Source organism: Hetaerina americana, unplaced genomic scaffold (genome assembly GCF_022747635.1).
Source record: "Hetaerina americana unplaced genomic scaffold, ioHetAmer1.1.p SCAF_1, whole genome shotgun sequence".
NCBI classification, from domain to species: Eukaryota; Metazoa; Arthropoda; class Insecta; order Odonata; family Calopterygidae; genus Hetaerina; species Hetaerina americana.
In genome coordinates, this window is record NW_027286069.1 from 36,249,859 (window position 1) to 36,255,858 (window position 6,000).

The window sequence follows — 6,000 nt, forward strand, 5'->3', positions numbered from 1 at the left end:
ATTATATACTATCACAATATACTATCATCTATAATAAGCACTCTTTGAGAAAATATTGCGTTAGCTAAGTACGTATGTATGAAGTGTTCAACTCACGATTTCACTTTATGCTAAGAAATCACTTTATCGATTATATTTATGCATCACCAGTGCGAGGGTTAAGCATGTTACGAAGCTACCATTATAATATATGGGTACTCTAGATCCTAATAGAGATATGGCTGATTAACGGCTCGTATTAATGAGGTCTTTGGATACCTATTTGCAACCTCTGCACCGAAGAATTTCAAGGTAGAGAAGACTCTTCCCTTGCGAAGTCATGATAACGGGTGGTAGGTCTCCATGTAACCGAAAGCCGTTTAGTAGTTCCTCAACTTGAAAGTTACGATTACTCCCAGAGAACGGATTCTTTAGTACATTGCTTCCTACAATTATAAGTAGGAGCTACTCTTCTCCTCACTCATCGCTCTAAAGAGAAACACATTCATTTTGACTAATGGAATAATAAGCTGAATCATTGAAAATAACTAATTTAATTAAAATCATGCATATGCAAGGCACAAAAATGAATTAGTTTGCCGAAAGAAGTCTGGTTTACCTATCTTTGTAAAATTTAATACTCAGGCGGTTGTCTAAGGGTAGTAAAGTGATATTACCCCTTTCCATACTAAGAAATTTTCAGTTAAAACCTCTTTCTTGTCTCTTAACCATTTTTACCTGTAATTTGGGTAATGTTGGGTAAAATTGCATTTTAACGTCCTTTCCCTTAATCCTTGCCCTGTTAATTACGGACCATCTTGGCCATTCTTGCATGCATATTATTATTTCAATATTTCCTGTTTCTTCTCTATACTTCCGGTTCTGTTTAATTCCAGCCGAAGTCACTCTCCTTCAAGATGAATGAAAACTCTCCGCCTCCTTGTATACCCATGATCTGCATGGTTTTCCTTCCTCCATTCTCGAATGCTACGTTACGGTCCAACCTTTCGCCGGAGGCACCTACACTAATATTTAAGTGTCTCTTGGACAATGTTGTCATTTGGCCCAATAGATTATTCATGCGAAATTACTGCGCGCGAGGTATTTAAGCGGTGTGGAAAGAGCGTTTTGCGTGGCAGGGCCCAATCGGAGACGGGAGGAGGCGGCAGAAATACTTGGCTGCTCCCATGAGAGACGCCCGGGGGATATTCCCGGGTGGGAGGCCGGGGGCAAGGGGTGGGAGGGAGGCGTAGACGACGATGGGTACACACGGAGGATGGGGGAGCGAATATTTTTCCCCTTAGGAGGGAGAGGACATTATTATACGTGCGATACGGCGGGAAGAGGGAGATGATGGACAGGGCCACATTTTCCGGCGGTAAATTCATTTTTTTCCCTCCACCTCTTCGCAAAAGCTCTCTCAACATTTCCCTTTTTTTACGTCTTCGGCGGTTTTTTTAAGAAGAACCTCTTAAGGCTCTCCCTTTCTCCGTGGACACAGGGGGGGCGAATGGAAGGGAAGAAAGCGATGGAGGGAAAGACGGTCGATGATGGAAGGGAAATTGAGGGAAGGAGTTGATGGTCGAAAGGGGAAGGTGGGGGAGAAATATATCGGGGCGAGCGGGAGAAATTAGTTCCAGGGGAAGGAGAAAGGAGGGAGGGCGGTCTCTTTTCGAGGAGCGAGTCCGGGGTTAGGAAGGGGCGGCGATGGTGTGGATGGGGGGAAACAGAGGAGACGAGCGAGGCGAAATTGAGGAGACGGCGGGCGGGCGGCGGTGAGGAAATGGATGGAAATGGCGGCGATGGAAAAAAGAAGGGAGATAAAATAAAAGGCGGCTTTTCCCTTTAATTTGTTTATTTTGGAGAAATGAAAGTGCGCCGTAGGAAGAGCGGAAGAGTGCTTCCTTGATGAAAACAAACGAACCGCCGACCGGCACCGAATTGGACTGGACGTAGAGTCCTCCTTATTCCCTTCCTACCATTCCTAGTCATGCATTGGATACCGCCTCGATGCCCCTTAAACATCATTTTCATCGCACCCGTGAATAGACCTTTGCGTCCGAGTAATTCTCCTAATTTCAAAAGCCAATCTACACACAATAGTCCGATGATTTTTTTTATCCAGCCCATCCATGATTACGCGTCCTTAACATTTGGACATTCTTCTCGCTATTGATTTTAAGCGTCAGCACTCTTTTAAAACCCATTTTCTACGCTGGAATAACTTTTCTATGAACTATATCCACCTTGATTTATTACAAAACTTTCACACTTATTTGTGAGCGTGTGGAATTTATATGTACTGCCTTTTGAGTTCATTTTTAAATTATATTTCCAGTGATATCGTACATTAATATTTTTAGCGTTTTTAAGAAGATACGTGTAAAGTGACAAAGTAAGCCAAGTCATTAATGTAGCAGGATAGGCTTTGAAACAACTAATGCTCTTAGCACTATAATGGAATCTGTTTGGGTTAGTAGAACATGAAGACGATTATTAAGTGCGGGAAGAAACCCGGCGCGAAGTCTGTTCATCCTTAAAGAAATACACCAAAATAACCTTATTTTACACAGTCAAAACTTCTACCCGTCAAAAGGATTGTTATGATGTTCTCTTAAAAGGCATATTAGAGCGAAATATGTACAATGCACAATGTATCGTATGAAACTATTTCGCAAGGAGAAAGGACAAGGATTAAGATATAAGAAAAATTAAGTTAGCTTATAGGAACGATTGAAATGGAAGATAAAGGTTGATGGCTCCTAATCATTACATGAGAAAGGTGTTATCCGATAATTATGATCTCTTGCTAACGAAGAAAGCGACAGCTTGTTACGAAGGTAAAGTGCAAAGTCAATACTTGCATTTAAAAATGACTTCCCCTTAGTTTTGAATCTGTGAAACCTTCAAAGAGAAATGTTTAAAAATTTTTTTCTCCTCTAATGAGTAATGGAATATGTTCCGTTATTATTTTAGCAACTTTTAACAGGACCTCTTTCGTAGTTCCGTTATGTCTCCTTATCTCATAAAAATCTCATACGTCTCTAGCTCTAAGCCATAGAGTTCATCATAACCTCACAAGTTATGCAATTTGGGAAAGACAGGGAGGAGACAAGCTACTTTTCACGAGAAGAAACGAAACGGTAGCCCAAAAATGTCCAGGAAATGCGTTAGGTGGTGGTTCATGGAAGGATGACCATTAAATTAGGCGTGCAAACTTTACATTTCCCCCTACACTGTCACTTTCCATTCGCCTCAACCCTTCAACCCAACAGGCTCAATGCGTCGCGTCAGCGAATTCCAGTGTAAATATTTCTCCTTTCCGACGCCCTTCGCAACTCCACGCGTCGACGCGTAGCATTAATTTCACCCAGGTTTTGCCCTGATTTCGGATAGGACCACCCTTGCAAAACCCCCCTCGCAAAGCGGGACCACGTCCACCGACAGGCGTTCCCCGCGGAGGTGGAATGGAGCTACCACGCCGCGACTTCGAAAATATTCGACGCGGCATAAAAAGTAAATGGAGCGACGAAATTTGCTCTAATGAATGCTCCGGGAATTAAAAAAAAGAATGAAACGTTAATACCCCCATCTTTCTCTCCCTCCCTATCCTCTTTGTCCCTCTTTTCGCTGACGGCAACAGATGACGAAAATCTGTCGTCGTGGAAGCGCGACTTTCCTTTTATTTTTTTGTTTCTCTTCCCTCATTTTCCGTGCAATATTTTTACCCTCATCTCACACTTTTACAAGCGCCGCCATCCTTGGACCGTTTATTTTAGTTTCATTAAATTTCCCGCTCCCGACCGCTCCGACGCCCGCGCGAGCGGGAGGGGGACTGGACGGACGCCAAATGTCTGGGAAAAAGAAAAAAACATATTTTTCCATTGCGCAGGGGCGCGAGATTCCCGTTTTTTCCCTTCCCGGCAAAATAAACGTAAGAGGATATATTCTCGTTTCAATCAGCCGCAAAGGAGAAATCGATCAGTCATCTTCTAACTGAAGAACATTTTTATTGTTAAAAAAATAAAAGTTGTGCTGAACACAGCCTAAGCAATTAATTAAAGTCATAGAGGATTTATATTGCAGAATACACTTGAATTTTGTGAAAGTTAGATTCTTTTTTTTCAATATTTTGTGATAAAACATATATAATCACGTATTTGGTTGGAGTATCTCGGGTATGCCAGAACCGTTTCAGGGTACCTCGTGAAAAAGAATGCGTTTGCTCTGGACTTCGAGAAAGCCCAGTGATTAGTCTATTTCATAGATTGGAACAAACTTAAAATTAATTGAATTCTCTATTAGTGCCTAATCGATTAAAAAATGCCAGTAAAAAGAGTTATTTTCTCAGAAAAATGCTCCATGAAAAAAGAGGAAGAAATTCATGCCCAATCAAGTTATACGTTGATTCCTCAAAATGAGCTTTAAAATATCACCTAATTTCGTTTTAAACATACTCCCTCGTCATGGAGTAGGCTTTTCTGGCATTTTTTTCTGGAATTTCAATGAAAAGTCAATGCAGCCAACGAATTCAATTCAAATTCAATGCAAATACAACTCAAATAATTCGTGTCAGTCAATAAATTACAGCTTCTCATGTATACAACCGATTCCCTAAATCAAAATGATACTTCGCAAAACATTTAAACAATCAATGGCGAATTCTCAATTAATAGTTCCAAAACTCATGTTTTCCTTCAAACAAAGCGTAACAGTTTTTACATCCATGAAGTAACAACGTTAAAGTACAGGACAACATAAGCAAGAACTCACCGGCATTCTAAACTAAAATTGTTGCGGTGCTTATAAAGGATGTCAGCAGAGCTCACGTTTCAGATAACCTTTTAGAGAACGCTATACAATAGAAATTTTACTCAGAGAATTTGCACCATTCTTCCCACATGTACTCAAAATGCATAAATATTTAAAAATAAAAAGCTTCCATTCATAAATGAGAATTCTCTCCGAGTATATTCACGAAATCTCGAATGCGCGTCAAAGGAAATAAATGCACTTTAGATCCATTTGGTAAAACTTTACGATAGAGGGATCGTTCCGCATCCACAGTTTTCGGGGTATTTGGGGGAGGGGTTTTTTTTGGGAAAACGGTGAGCCAATCGGAGACGTGAGATCGTTCCAAAAATGACGATGATTACGATATCGACCGACAAGCGCTCGAGGCATCGATGGGAAGGTGCGAATCAGAGCGAGGAAATAAAAGAGACACCTAATGTCGTACCTACCCACTGCTACATATCTATGTGTAGGCACGTATCCGTGAAATTAACCGCTATAAAGACGAGCGCGCGCGCGCGCGCGTGTTTGTACGTCTGCGAGTGTGTGTGTGTATATACAATCCTTTATCCGAAGAGCGGCGAAGGGCCATTTTCGTAAATGCGCTTTCCTCCTCTCATTCCCTCGTTTTTTTCCGCCTCCCATCCCCACGCGTTCGCCTGCCGCCCGTGATTGATTGCCAACTACCACTGCTCTCCTTTTCCGCCGAGAAGAGAGGAATCAGAAATGGCGTTCCAAATAGACCATAAATTGTTATCAAGCTGTGATGTGTGTGGTGGCTCTTAATCGCTACGATCACTCCCACTCTCTATCTGTGTCTTCTCCGACATAACCATTGCCATTTTCGCTCCTTTGCCGTCAAACAAACGCAAGTGCACATTGTGAAAATAGACGAATATAACCATAATAAATAAAGAAAGGAAGAAAATGGACTGAGTTGCCGTCAACCCGATGCGGCCTCACCAAAATATGTTTTTATGCAGCGACATTCAGAGTCTGTAAAAAATAAAATCCACCATTCCACCAAATTTCCCGCTACTACTCCAAATGGAGGTAATTGTGAAAACGGGTATTTTTGCTTAACTTTAAATGATGTCGACTACGTTACGTACTTTTAACTTGGGGAAAGAAAAAAAATAATTTTTTAATGCTATGAACAGGAGTCATTTTATGAACAATTACGACTCAACGCACAGTAAACTTGACGCCTAGATTTTGCAGTCAGTG